Source organism: Pseudophryne corroboree, chromosome 6, assembly GCF_028390025.1.
Source record: "Pseudophryne corroboree isolate aPseCor3 chromosome 6, aPseCor3.hap2, whole genome shotgun sequence".
NCBI classification, from domain to species: Eukaryota; Metazoa; Chordata; class Amphibia; order Anura; family Myobatrachidae; genus Pseudophryne; species Pseudophryne corroboree.
Genome location: NC_086449.1, coordinates 755234406 through 755249998, shown reverse-complemented (window position 1 = coordinate 755249998; position 15593 = coordinate 755234406). Strand labels below are relative to the sequence as shown.

General features: G+C 48.8%; 1 long non-coding RNA gene across 1 annotated transcript in view; it reads right to left on the bottom strand.

Annotated features, from left to right (window-relative positions):
* Positions 1 to 15372, bottom strand: part of LOC134935671 (uncharacterized) — a 103806-nt gene extending 88434 nt beyond the window's left edge. The window contains exon 1 of the long non-coding RNA XR_010180330.1: positions 15292 to 15372. This is a non-coding gene — a long non-coding RNA (uncharacterized LOC134935671). The remainder of the gene's footprint in view (positions 1 to 15291) is intronic.
* Between the last annotated feature and the right edge of the window lie 221 nt (positions 15373 to 15593).

Here is a 15593-nt window from a genome sequence, read left to right as displayed (position 1 = left end):
GGAAACGGCTGCGCAGTGTATCAGGGAAAAAAATGAAAAAGCCGACGTTTTGTTTAAAAAGTAACACAATTTATTAACCATGAATACTGAATAAAAATATGCTTTTCATAAAACTAGTAATTTAAAAGTTAATGGTATGTATAACTGTATAATGAAACACACCTTGATGAATATAGGTATCGTAGGAAATTTAGGAGCAGTTTATATAAGGAGACTTGTTGAAGATCCGTAATTACTCACAAGGTTTTCACTTGTGGATTCATTTGTATAGATGATAAATGAAAAGCGGTCCCAAATAGTGCACAGTGTGCCCGTCACAAAGCTGTGTTGCTATAATGTATACCTCTCCTGTGGGCTGGTCCGAGACCGGGCGTCCCCGGTTCTTGATCCTGCGTTGCCCACTCGTGCTATGCAGCAAGGAGATGGTAAAAGCCGCCGGGCTGATGTAGTACGTGAGACGGATGTAGCTGATAGGAGCCGCGTGCTGGTATGTGCGGCTTGCGGGAACCAAAGTGCCGGTATGAAAGTCCGTTGGATCTTGGCAGAGAGCTGCTGGTGTGGATACCTGGATCAAGGTGGATGATGAGGCGGGGTCCTTACGCGTTTCGTCACGTATCACGTGACGAAACGCGTTAGAACCCCGCCTCATCATCCACCTTGATCCAGGTATCACGTGACGAAACGCGTTAGAACCCCGCCTCATCATCCACCTTGATCCAGGTATCCACACCAGCAGCTCTCTGCCAAGATCCAACGGACTTTCATACCGGCACTTTGGTTCCCGCAAGCCGCACATACCAGCACGCGGCTCCTATCAGCTACATCCGTCTCACGTACTACATCAGCCCGGCGGCTTTTACCATCTCCTTGCTGCATAGCACGAGTGGGCAACGCAGGATCAAGAACCGGGGACGCCCGGTCTCGGACCAGCCCAAAGGAGAGGTATACATTATAGCAACACAGCTTTGTGACGGGCACACTGTGCACTATTTGGGACCGCTTTTCATTTATCATCTATACAAATGAATCCACAAGTGAAAACCTTGTGAGTAATTACGGATCTTCAACAAGTCTCCTTATATAAACTGCTCCTAAATTTCCTACGATACCTATATTCATCAAGGTGTGTTTCATTATACAGTTATACATACCATTAACTTTTAAATTACTAGTTTTATGAAAAGCATATTTTTATTCAGTATTTATGGTTAATAAATTGTGTTAATTTTTAAACAAAACGTCGGCTCTTTTCATTTTTTTCCCTGATACACTGCGCAGCCGTTTCCCTGTTTTTTTGCACTCTACTAAATAAGTTGTTGTCTATAGAACAGGTTCCTTGGGATACGATTCTTGCTACCCTTGATGTTACACGTTTATACACTTGTATTCCGCACATGGCTGGTGTGGCAGCGGTTAAACGTTTGATTTTGCACAATGTTTTGTATGAAGGTCCTGATATAGACAATTTTCTTCGGTTATTGATGTTTACTCTTACGCACAATTATTTTCTTTTTAATGGCACGTTTTACAAACAAGAGACAGGGTGTGCGATGGGGTCCGTGTTGGCCCCATCTCTAGCTAATGCTTATATGTGGGAGGTGGAAAAGCAGCTATTTTTTGAGAGTCCTGACATTACAGGTCACATATGATTGTATTTCAGATATATTGATGATCTGCTGGTGTTTTGGGATGGTGCACTGAACCCCCTCATTTCACTTATTGAGGATCATAATTCATCTCCCAGTCCAGTCAAATTAACCATGACCACTAGTACATCAGAAATCTGTTTTCTCTAACGTCCTAAGTGGATGCTGGGGACTCCGTAAGGACCATGGGGAATAGCGGCTCCGCAGGAGACTGGGCACATCTAAAGAAAGCTTTAGGACTAACTGGTGTGCACTGGCTCCTCCCCCTATGACCCTCCTCCAAGCCCCAGTTAGATTTCTGTGCCCGACGAGAAGGGTGCACACTAGGGGCTCTCCTGAGCTTCTTAGTGAAAGTTTTAGTTTAGGTTTGTTATTTTCAGTGAGACCTGCTGGCAACAGGCTCACTGCATCGAGGGACTAAGGGGAGAAGAAGCGAACTCACCTGCGTGCAGAGTGGATTGGGCTTCTTGGCTACTGGACATTAGCTCCAGAGGGACGATCACAGGCCCAGCCATGGATGGGTCCCGGAGCCGCGCCGCCGGCCCCCTTACAGATGCTGAAGCAAGAAGAGGTCCATAAATCGGCGGCAGAAGACTTTCCTGTCTTCATAAGGTAGCGCACAGCACTGCAGCTGTGCGCCATTGCTCTCAGCACACTTCACACTCCGGTCACTGAGGGTGCAGGGCGCTGGGGGGGGGCGCCCTGAGACGCAATAAAACATGACAGAAATACCTTACATGGCAAAAAATACATCACATATAGCTCCTGGGCTATATGGATGCATTTAACCCCTGCCAGAATATACAAAAAAACGGGAGATAAGGCCGCCGTAAAGGGGGCGGAGCCTATCTCCTCAGCACACTGGCGCCATTTTCCCTCACAGCTCAGTTGGAGGGAAGCTCCCTGCTCTTCCCTGCAGTCACTACACTACAGAAAAAAGAGAGGGGGGCACTAATTAGGCGCAGTATTAAAACATACAGCAGCTATAAGGGGAAAAACACTTATATAAGGTTATCCCTGTATATATATAGCGCTCTGGTGTGTGCTGGCATACTCTCCCTCTGTCTCCCCAAAGGGCTAGTGGGGTCCTGTCCTCTATCAGAGCATTCCCTGTGTGTGTGCTGTGTGTCGGTACGTTTGTGTCGACATGTATGAGGAGAAAAATGATGTGGAGACGGAGCAGAGTGTCTGTAACAGTGATGTCACCCCCTAGGGGGTCGACACCTGAGTGGATGTACTGTTGAAAATTACGTGACAGTGTCAGCTCTATATAAAAAAACAGTGGTTGACATAAGACAGCCGGCTACTCAGCTTGTGCCTGTCCAGACGTCTCATAGGCCGTCAGGGGCTCTAAAGCGGCCGTTACCTCAGATGGCAGATACAGACGCCGACACGGATACTGACTACTGTGTCGACGGTGAAGAGACAACCGTGATTTCCAGTAGGGCCACACGTTACATGATTGAGACAATGGAAAATGTTTTTATACATTTCCGATAATACGAGTACCACCAAAAAGGGGTATTATGTTCGGTGAGGGAAAAACTACCTGTAGTTTTCCTGAATCTGAGAAATAAAATGAGGTGTGTGATGATGCGTGGGTTTCCCCCCGATAACAAATTTCTTAAAAAGTATTGGCTGCATACCCTTTCCCGCCAGAGGTTAGGGTGCGTTGGGAAACACCCCCTAGGGGGGATAAGGCGCTCACACGCTTGTAAGAACAAGGGCTCTACCCTCTCATGAGATGGCCGCCCTTAAGGATCCTGCTGATAGAAAGCAGGAGGGTATCCAAAAAGGTATTTACACACATACTGGTGTTATACTGCGACCAGCTATCGCCTCAGCCTGGAGGTGCAGTGCTGGGTTGGCATGGTCGGATTCCCTGACTGGAACCAAACGGCATTTGGAAGTATTGCCTTTGAAAGTGGACATTTGGGGTCGGTCTTTTAGACCTGGTGGCCACGGCAACAGCTGGGAAATCCACATTTGTACCCCAGGTCGCCTCTCAAAATAAGACGCCGTATTATCAGGCGCAGTCCTTTTTTGGCAAGCGGACAAAAGGTTCTTCTTTTCTGCTCGTGACAGAGGGAGAGGAAAAAGGCTGTAGAGATCAGCCAGTTCCCAGGAACAGAAACCCTTTCCCGCCTCTGCCAAGCCCTCAGTATGACGCTAGGGCTTTACAAGCTCAGGCACGGTGGGGGCCCGTTCTCAATGAATTTCAGTGCGCAGTGGGCTCACTCGCAAGTAGACCCCTGGATCTTTCAGGTAATATCTCAGGGGTACATATTGGAATTCGAGACGTCTCCCCCTCGCCGTTTCCAAAAGTCGGCTTTACCGACGTCTCCCTCTGACAGGGAGGCAGTTTTGGAACCCATTCACAAGCTGTATTCCCAGCAGGTGATAATCGAGGTACCCCTCCTGCAACAGGGAACGGGGTATTATTCCACACTATTGTGGTACCGAAGCCAGACTGCTCGGTGAGACCGATTCTAAATCTAAAATCTAAAATCTTTGAACACTTACATACAGAGGTTCAAATTCAAGATTGAGTCACTCAGAGCAGTGATTGCGAACCTGGAAGAAGGGGACTACATGATGTCTCGGGACATCAAGGATGCTTACCTTCATGTCAAAATTTACCCTTCCCACCAAGGGTACCTCAGGTTATGGTACAGAACTGTCACTATCAGTTCAGACGCTGCCGTAGGGATGGTCCACGGCACCCCGGGTCTTTACCAAGGTAATGGACGAAATGATATCCCTTCGAAGGAAGGGAATTTTAGTTATCCCTTACTTGGACGATTCCCTGATACGGGTAAGATCCAGGGAACAGTTGGAGGTCGGTGTAGCAATATCTCAGGTAGTGTTGCGGCAGCACGATTGGATTCTCAATATTCCAAAATCGCAGCTGGTTCCGACGACTTGTCTTCTGTTTCCTAGGGATGATCCTGGACACAGTCCAGAAAAAAGGTGTTTCTCCCGGAAGAGAAAGCCAGGGAGTTATCCGAGCTAATCAGGAACCTCCTAAAACCGAACCAAGTCTCAGTGCATCAATGCACAAGGGTTCTGGGTAAAAATGGTGGCTTCCTACGAAGCAATCCCATTCGTTAGATTCCACGCAAGAACTTTCCAGTGGAACCTACTGGACAAATGGTCCGGGTCGCATTTTCAGATGCATCAGCGGATAACCCTGTCGCCAAGGACAAGGGTATCCATCCTGTAGTGGTTGCAGAGTGCTCATCTTCTAGAGGGCCGCAGATTCGGCATTCAGGACTGGGTCCTGGTGACCACGGATGCCAGCCTGCGAGGCTGGGGAGCAGTCACACAGGGAAGGAATATCCAGGGCTTAGGGTCAAGCCTGGATACATCACTTCACATAAATATCCTGAAGCTAAGGGCCATTTACAATGCGCTAAGCTTAGCGAGACCTCTGCTTCAAGGTCAGCCGGTGTTGATCCAGTAGGACAACATCATGACAGTCACCCACGTAAACAGACAGGGTGGCACAAGAAGCAGGAGGGCAATGGCAAAAGCTGCAAGGATTCTTCGCTGGGCGGAAAATCATGTGATAGCACTGTCAACAGTATTCATTCCGGGAGTGGACAACTGGGAAGCAGACTTCCTCAGCACGACCTCCACCCGGGAGAGTGGGGACTTCACCCAGAAGTCGTCCACATGATTAAAAAACTCAACAGGTATTGCGCCAGGTCAAGAGACCCTCAGGCAATAGTTGTAGATGCTCTGGTAACACAGTGGGTGTACCAGTCAGTGTATGTGTTCCCTCCTCTGCCTCTCATACCCAAGGTACTGAGATTGATAAGATGGAGAGGAGAAAGCACTATATTCGTGGCTCCGGATTGGCCAAGAAGGACTTGGTAACCGGAACTTCAAGAGAGGCTCACGGAGGATCCGTGGCCTCTACCTCTAAGAAGGGACCTGCTCCAGCAAGGACCCTGTCTGTTCCAAGACTTACCGCGGCTGCGTTTGACGGCATGGCGGTTGAACACCGGATCCTGAAGGAAAAAAGGCATTCCGGATGAAGTCATCCCTATCCTGATCAAAGCCAGGAAGGATGTAACCGCAAAAACATTATCACCGCAATTGGCGAAAATATGTTGCGTAGTGCGAGGCCAGTAAGGCCCGACGGAGGAAATTCAACTGGGTCGATTCCTACATTTCCTGCAAACAGGAGAGTCTATGGGCATGAAATTGGGGTCCATTAAGGTTCAGATTTCGGCCCTGTCAATTTTCTTCCAAAAAAGAACTAGCTTCAGTCCCTGAAGTTTAGACGTTTGTAAAAGGGGTACTGCATATACAGCCTCCTTTTGTGCCTCCAGTGGCAATTTGGGATCTCAATGTAGTTTGGGTTCCAAAAGTCACATTGGTTTGAACCACTTAAATCTGTGGAGTTAAAATATCTCACATGGAAAGTGGTCATGCTGTTGGCCCTGGCCTGGGCCAGGCGCGTGTCAGAATTGGCGGCTTTATCCTGTAAAAATAAGAATTTACTTACCGATAATTCTATTTCTCGGAGTCCGTAGTGGATGCTGGGGTTCCTGAAAGGACCATGGGGAATAGCGGCTCCGCAGGAGACAGGGCACAAAAAAGTAAAGCTTTTACCAGATCAGGTGGTGTGCACTGGCTCCTCCCCCTATGACCCTCCTCCAGACTCCAGTTAGGTACTGTGCCCGGACGAGCGTACACAATAAGGGAGGCAATTTGAATCCCGGGTAAGACTCATACCAGCCACACCAATCACACCGTACAACTTGTGATCTAAACCCAGTTAACAGTATGATAACAGAAAGAGCCTCTTAAAGATGGCTCCTTAACAATATAACCCGAATTTGTTAACAATAACTATGTACAGTATTGCAGATAATCCGCACTTGGGATGGGCGCCCAGCATCCACTACGGACTCCGAGAAATAGAATTATCGGTAAGTAAATTCTTATTTTCTCTATCGTCCTAAGTGGATGCTGGGGTTCCTGAAAGGACCATGGGGATTATACCAAAGCTCCCAAACGGGCGGGAGAGTGCGGATGACTCTGCAGCACCGAATGAGAGAATTCCAAGTCCTCTTTTGCCAGGGTATCAAATTTGTAGAATTTTACAAACGTGTTTTCCCCCGACCACGTAGCTGCTCGGCAGAATTGTAATGCCGAGACCCCTCGGGCAGCCGCCCAAGATGAGCCCACCTTCCTTGTGGAATGGGCCTTAACAGATTTAGGCTGTGGCAGGCCTGCCACAGAATGAGCAAGTTGAATTGTGTTACAAATCCAACGAGCAATCGTCTGCTTAGAAGCAGGGGCACCCAACTTGTTGGGTGCATATAGTAACAACAGCGAGTCAGATTTTCTGACTTCAGCCGTCCTTGAAATGTATATTTTTAAGGCTCTGACAACGTCCAACAACTTGGAGTCCTCCAAGTCGCCAGTGGCCGCAGGCACCACAATAGGTTGGTTCAGGTGAAACGCTGATACCACCTTAGGGAGAAAATGCGGACGAGTCCTCAGTTCTGCCCTATCCGAATGGAAGATTAGATAAGGGCTTTTATAAGATAAAGCCGCCAATTCAGATACTCTCCTGGCGGAAGCCAGGGCCAGTAACATAGTCACTTTCCATGTGAGATATTTAAAATCCACCTTTTTCAATGGTTCAAACCAATGGGATTTGAGGAAATCTAAAACTACATTTAGATCCCACGGTGCCACCGGAGGCACCACAGGAGGCTGTATATGCAGTACTCCTTTAACAAAAGTCTGTACCTCAGGAACTGAGGCCAATTCTTTTTGGAAGAATATTGACAGGGCCGAAATTTGAACCTTAATAGATCTCAATTTGAGACCCATAGACAATCCTGATTGTAGGAAATGTAGGAAACGACCCAGTTGAAATTCCTCCGTCGGAACACTCCGATCCTCGCACCACGCGACATATTTTCGCCAAATGCGGTGATAATGTTTCGCGGTGACTTCCTTCCTTGCCTTAATCAAGGTAGGAATGACTTCTTCTGGAATGCCTTTCCCTTTTAGGATCTGGCGTTCAACCGCCATGCCGTCAAACGCAGCCGCGGTAAGTCTTGAAAGAGACAGGGACCCTGTTGTAGCAGGTCCCTTCTCAGAAGTAGAGGGCACGGGTCGTCCGTGACCAACTCTTGAAGTTCCGGGTACCAAGTCCTTCTTGGCCAATCCGGAGCCACTAGTATTGTTCTTACTCCTCCTCACCGTATAATCTTCAATACCTTTGGTATGAGAGGCAGAGGAGGAAACACATATACTGATTTGTACACCCAAGGTGTTACCAGTGCGTCCACAGCTATTGCCTGTGGATCTCTTGACCTGGCGCAATACTTGTCCAGTTTCTTGTTGAGGCGAGACGCCATCATGTCTACCATTGGTCTTTCCCAACAGTTTATTAGCATGTGGAAGACTTCTGGATGAAGACCCCCCTCTCCCGGGTGAATATCGTGTCTGCTGAGGAAGTCTGCTTCCCAGTTGTCCACGCCCGGGAAGAACACTGCTGACAGTGCTATTACGTGATTCTCCGCCCAGCGAAGAATCTTGGCAGCTTCTGCCATTGCACTCCTGCTTCTTGTGCCGCCCTGTCTGTTTACATGGGCGACCGCCGTGATGTTGTCCGACTGAATCAACACCGGTTTTCCTTGCAGGAGTGGTTCCGCCTGGCTTAGAGCATTTTAGATTGCTCTTAGTACCAGAATGTTTATGTGAAGAGACTTTTCCAGGTTCGTCCATACCCCCTGGAAGTTTCTTCCTTGTGTGACTGCTCCCCAACCTCTCAGGCTGGCGTCCGTGGTCACCAGGATCAAATCCTGTATGCCGAATCTGCGGCCCTCCAATAGATGAGCCTTTTGCAACCACCACAGAAGATATACCCTTGTCCTTGGCGACAGGGTTATTCGCAGGTACATCTGAGGATGCGACCCTGACCATTTGTCCAACAGATCCCTTTGGAAAATTCTTGCATGGAATCTGCCGAATGGAATTGCTTCGTAAAAAGCCACCATTTTTTCCCAGGACTCTTGTGCATTGATGTACAGACACCTTTCCTGGTTTTAGGAGGTTCCTGACAGGTCGGATAACTCCTTGGCTTTTTCCTCGGGAAGAAAAACCTTTTTCTGAACCGTGTCCAGAATCATCCCTAGGAACAGCAGACGTATCGTCGGAAAACAGCTGCGATTCTTGGAATATTTAGAATCCAGTCGTGCCGTCGAAGAACTACTTTAGATAGTGCTCTTCCGACCTCCAACTGTTCTCTGGAACTTGCCCTTTTTAGGTCGTGCAAGTAAGGGATAATTTAGATGCCTTTTTTCTTTGAAGAAACATCTTTTCGGCCATTACCTTGGTAAAAAGGCCCGGGGTGCCGTGGATAATTCAAACGGCATCGTCTGAAACTGATATTGACAGTTCTGTACCACGAACCAGAGGTACCCTTGATGAGAAGGACAAAATTTGGACATGGAGGTAATCCTTGATGTCCAGGGACACCATATAGTCCCCTTTTTTCCGGTTCGCTATCACTGCTCTGAGTGACTTTATCTCGATTTGAACCTTTTATGTAAGTGTTCAAAACATTTTAGATTTAGACTATGTGTCACCAAGCCGTCTGGCTTCAGTACCACAATATAGTGTGGAAAAATAATACCCTTTTCCTTGTCGTAGGAGGGGTACTTTGATTATCACCTGCTGGATATACAGCTTGTGAATTGTTTCCAATGCTGCCTCCCTGTCGGAGGGAGCCGTTGGTAAAGCAGACTTCAGGAACCTGCGAGGAGAAGATGTCTCGACTCTCCAATCTTTACCCCTGGGATAATACTCGTACGATCTAGGGGTCAACTTGCGAGTGATCCCACTGCGCCCTGAGACTCTTGAGACTACCCCCCCACCTTGAGTCCGCTTGCACGGCCCCAGCGTCATGCTGAGGACTTGGCAGACGCGGTGGAGGGCTTCTTTTCCTGGGAAAGGGCTGCCTGCTGCAGTCTACTTCCCTTACCTCTATGTCTGGGCAGATATGACTGGCCTTTTGCCTGCATGCCCTCATGGGAAAGGAAAGATTGAGGCTGAAAAGACGGTGTCTTTTTTAGCTGAGATGTAACTTGGGGTAAAAAAGGTTGGATTTCCCAGCTGTTGCTGTGGTCCCCAGGTCCGATGGACCGACCCCCAAATAACTCCTTCCCTTTATACAGCAATACTTCCATCTGCCGTATGGGATCTGTATCACCTGACCACTGTCGTGTCCCTGACATCTTCTGGGAGATATGGACAACGCACTTATCTTGATGCCAGAGAGCAAATATCCCTCTGTGCATCTCACATACATATATATAGAATGCATCCTATTAAATGCTCTACATGAATAAAATATTTTCAGTCAGGGAATCCGACCAAGCCAACCCAGCACTGCATCTCCAGGCTGATGGCGATCGCTGGTCGCAGTATAACCACCGTATGTGTGTATATACTTTTTAGGATATTTTTTCAGCTTCCTATCAGCTGGCTCCTTGAGGGCGGCCGTATCTGGAGACGGTAACGCCACTTGATAAGCGTGTGAGCGCCTTATCACCCTAAGGGGTGTTTCCCAACGTACCCTAATTTCTGGCGGGAAAGGGTATAACGCCAATATTTGCTATCGGGGTAACCCTACGCATCATCACACACTTCATTTTATTTTATCTGATTCAGGAAAAACTACAGGTAGTTTTTTCACTCCCACATAATACCCTTTCTTGTGGTACTTGTAGTATCAGAAACACGTAACACCTCCTTCATTGCCCTTAACGTGTGGCCCTAATGAGAAATACGTTTGTTTATTCACCGTCGACACTGTATTCAGTGTCCGTGTCTGTGTCTGTGTCGACCGACTGAGGTAAATGGGCGTTTTTAAAACCCCTGACGGTGTTTCTGAGACGCCTGGACCGGTCCTAATAGATTGTCGGCCGTCTCATGTCGTCAACCGACCTTGCAGCGTGTTGACATTCTCACGTAATTCTCTAAATAAGCCATCCATTCCGGTGTCGACTCCCTAGAGAGTGACATCACCATTACAGGCAATTTCTCCGCCTCCTCACCAACATCGTCCTCATACATGTCGACACACACGTACCGACACACAGCACACACACCGGGAATGCTCTGACAGAGGACAGGACCCACTAGCCCTTTGGGGAGACAGAGGGAGAGTCTGCCAGCACACACCAAAAACGCTATAATTATATAGGGACAACCTTATATAAGTGTTTCTCCCTTATAGCATCTTTTATATATATACAATATCGCCAAAATCAGTGCCCCCCCTCTCTGTTTTAACCCTGTTTCTGTAGTGCAGTGCAGGGGAGAGCCTGGGAGCCTTCTCTCCAGCTTTTCTGTGAGAGAAAATGGCGCTGTGTGCTGAGGAGATAGGCCCCGCCCCTTTTTCGGCGGGCTCGTCTCCCGCTATTTTTGAAGTTAGGCAGGGGTTAAATATCTCCATATAGCCTCTGTGGGCTATATGTGAGGTATTTTTTGCCTCTAATAAGGTTTTTATTTGCCTCTCAGAGCGCCCCCCCCAGCGCTCTGCACCCTCAGTGACTGTTGTGTGAAGTGTGCTGAGAGGAAAATGGCGCACAGCTGCAGTGCTGTGCGCTACCTTTATGAAGACTCAGGAGTCTTCAGCCGCCGATTTTGGACCTCTTCTCTCTTCAGCGTCTGCAAGGGGGCCGGCGGCGCGGCTCCGGTGACCATCCAGGCTGTACCTGTGATCGTCCCTCTGGAGCTAGTGTCCAGTAGCCAAGCAGCAAATCCACTCTGCACGCAGGTGAGTTCACTACTTCTCCCCTAAGTCCCTCGTTGCAGTGATCCTGTTGCCAGCAGGACTCACTGTAAAGTAAAAAACCTAAGCTAAACTTTCTCTAAGCAGCTCTTTAGGAGAGCCACCTAGATTGCACCCTTCTCGTTCGGGCACAAAATCTAACTGGAGTCTGGAGGAGGGTCATAGGGGGAGGAGCCAGTGCACACCACCTGATCTGGTAAAAGCTTTACTTTTTTGTGCCCTGTCTCCTGCGGAGCCGCTATTCCCCATGGTCCTTTCAGGAACCCCAGCATCCACTTAGGACGATAGAGAAAGCCCTTATCTGATTTTCCATTCGGACAGGGGGAATTGAGTACTCGTCCTCAGTTTCTCCCTAAGGTGGTTCCAGCGTTTTCACCTGAACCAACCTATTGTGGTGCCTGCGGCTACTAGGGACTTGGAGGAATCCAAGTTGCTGGATGTTGTCAGGGCCCTGAAAATATGTTTCCAGGACGGCTGGAGTCAGGAAATCTGACTCGCTGTTTATCCTGTATGCACCCAACATGCTGGGTGCTCCTGCTTCTAAGCAGACTATTGCTCGTTGGATTTGTAGTACAATTCAGCTTGCACATTCTGTGGCAGGCCTGCCACAGCTAAAATCTGTAAAAGCCCGTTCCACAAGGAAAGTGGGCTCATCTTGGGCGGCTGCCCGAGGGGTCTCGGCTTTACAATTTTGCCGAGCAGCTACTTGGTCAGGGGCAAACATGTTTGCTAAATTCTACAAATTTGATACCCTGGCTGAGGAGGACCTGGAGTTCTCTCATTCGCACTCTCCCGCCCGTTTGGGAGCTTTGGTATAATCCCCATGGTCCTTACGGAGTCCCCAGCATCCACTTAGGACGTTAGAGAAAATAAGAATTTACTTACCGATAATTCTATTTCTCATAGTCCGTAGTGGATGCTGGGCGCCCATCCCAAGTGCGGATTGTCTGCAATACTTGTACATAGTTATTGTTACAAAAATCGGGTTATTGTTGTTGGGAGCCATCTTTTCAGAGGCTCCTCTGTTATCATACTGTTAACTGGGTTCAGATCACAAGTTGTACGGTGTGATTGGTGTGGCTGGTATGAGTCTTACCCGGGATTCAAAATCCTTCCTTATTGTGTACGCTCGTCCGGGCACAGTATCCTAACTGAGGCTTGGAGGAGGGTCATAGGGGGAGGAGCCAGTGCACACCAGTTAGTCCTAAAGCTTTCTTTAGATGTGCGCTATTCCCCATGGTCCTTACGGAGTCCCCAGCATCCACTACGGACTATGAGAAATAGAATTATCGGTAAGTAAATTCTTATTTTTTGGACATTAAGATCATGATCAAGGAGGGTAAGATTCAGACATCATTATATACCAAACCCACCGACCGTAACACATACCATGGGTCAACAAATTTAATACTGCTAGCAGAGGCGTCACTAGGGTTGGTGTCACCCGGTGTGGTAACTCATGGTGTCACCCCCCATGGACCTCCTCCCCTATCACACCATAAGGAATCCTGGCGGGGGGAGGTGATGGGTCGGCGACGCACCGTTTGAGGGGCGTGGTCAGGACAACGCAAAGGTTTCTGGACCATTTGTCGGGCGGGCCACAGTGGTTGCATGACGGCACACGCAGCAGCTGCGACCCAAAAGATGGCGGCCCGGCGACTGCCTTCACAGCTAGGCTGCAGAAGCAGAGGGCTACCCTTATTATGCGAGCGCATCTCTGTATAGCAATTCACTCGTGTATCAGCGGGGGGGCGGACCCAGCATTTAGTGGGAGATTCAAATGTTTGAAAAGTCGGTTGGGTGTCTGTTTTTTCCTGTCTATTAGATAGGAAAAAACAGACTCCCAACTGACTTTTCAAACAATTGAATAGCCCCCTTAGCATACTAAACCGCAGTTCATCTGGTGAAATGTGGTGACATGTGAGGATATGGGGTATCATGTGGTGAAATGGGGTATCATGTGGGGATATGGGGTATCATGTGGTGTCTTGGTGGTGACATGGGGTATCATGTGGTGTCTTGGTGGTGACATGGGGTATCATGTGGTGTCTCTAGGTGGTGACATGGGGTATCATGTGGTGTCTTGGTGGTGACATGGGGTATCATTTGGTGTCTTGGTGGTGACATGGGGTATCATGTGGTGTTTTAGAGCTGACATGGGGTATCATGTGGTGTCTTAGAGGTGGCATGGGATTAACTTGGTGGTGGCACTGATTAACCAATTTCCCCTAAACAGCAACCGCAAACTTATCCCTGTCCAAGAACCCATTACTGAAGCCCCCCGTTTCCGTGCATCCATTACCCCATCTCTCCCAAATACATTATCAATCCCTCCTCCCAACACCCATTAGCACATTAATCCACCCACACTATCAGCTCACATAAAGCTCCCCTCACACAGCACCACCCATACTACGCTCACACAGGACCCATACTACGCTCACACAGCACTCATACTATACTCAAACTGCACCCATACTACGCTCACACAGCAGCACCCATACTACGTCACACAGCACTCATACTACACTCAAACTGCACCCATACTACGCTCACACAGCAGCACCCATACTATGTCACACAGCACCCATACTATGCTCAAACTGCACCCATACTACGCTCACACAGCAGCACCCATACTACGCTCATACAGCAGCACCCATACTACATCACACAGCAGCACCCATACTACGTCACACAGCACTCATACTACGCTCACACAGCAGCACCCATACTACTACGCTCACACAGCGGCACCCATACTACACAGCACCCATACTACTCTCACACAGCACCCATACTATGCTCACACAGCACTCATACTACACTCAAACTGCACCCATACTACGCTCACACAGCACCCATACTACACAGCACCCATACTACGCTCACACAGCACCCATACTACACGGCACCCATACTATGCTCACACAGCACCCATACTACTCTCACACAGCACCCATACTACACAGCACTCATATTACGCTCACACAGCGGCCATACTACGCTCACAAAGCACCCATACTACACAGCACTCATATTACGCTCACACAGCGGCCATACTACGCTCACACAGCACCCATACTACACGGCACCCATACCACTCTCACACAGCACCCATATTACGCTCACACAAAACCCATACTGCACTCACACAGCACCCATACCACTCTCACACAGCAACCATACTACGCTCACACAGCACCCATACTACACGGCACCCAGACCACTCTCACACAGCACCCATACTATGCACACACAGCACCCATATTATTACGCTCTCACAGCACCCATACTGCACTCACACGGCACCCATACCACTCTCACACAGCACCCATACTACACTCACACAGCACCCATACTACACAGCACCCATACTACGCTCACACAGCACCCATACCACTCTCACACAGCACCCATACTACACTCACACAGCACCCATACTACACAGCACCCATACTACTCTCACACAGCACCCATACTATGCTCATACAGCACCCATACTACTTTCACACAGCACCCATACTATGCTCACACAGCACCCATACTATGCTCACACAGCACCCATACTACTCTCACACAGTACCCATACTACTCTCACACAGCAGCCATACTACACAGCACTCATACTACGCTCACACAGCGCTCATACTAAACTCACACAGCCCCAATTAGCTCCCCCATCCCCCCCACCTAGCACTCAACCCAACAATTTGTATATCCCAATGCCTATTAACACATTCACCCCCATACAGACACACACACATACATTTCATAAATCGATTCTGCTCATCGTGGAGCATTTACAGAAGTTACCTGGCATCATGCATCAATATCAGCAGCAGCAGCTCCTTCCTCCTGTAAGATAGTGTGGGAGGCGGAGCTTGTGTGTGTCACTGTCAGGCTCAGTCAGGACCCGAGTGGACTCTGGAGGAGAGGGGAGGGGCAGCCAGAGCACTGCCTGCACGGCTCTGTGGCTGCTGCCTGCTGATCTCACTGACAGGTGAGAATGTCGGGCTTTAGGAGGCGGGGCCTGGGAGGAGGGGGTGTGGCCATAGCCGTGGACCAGACTTTGTCTTTGTCATGTCAGGGGATGGGGGTGCGTGCGTGTGAGTGTG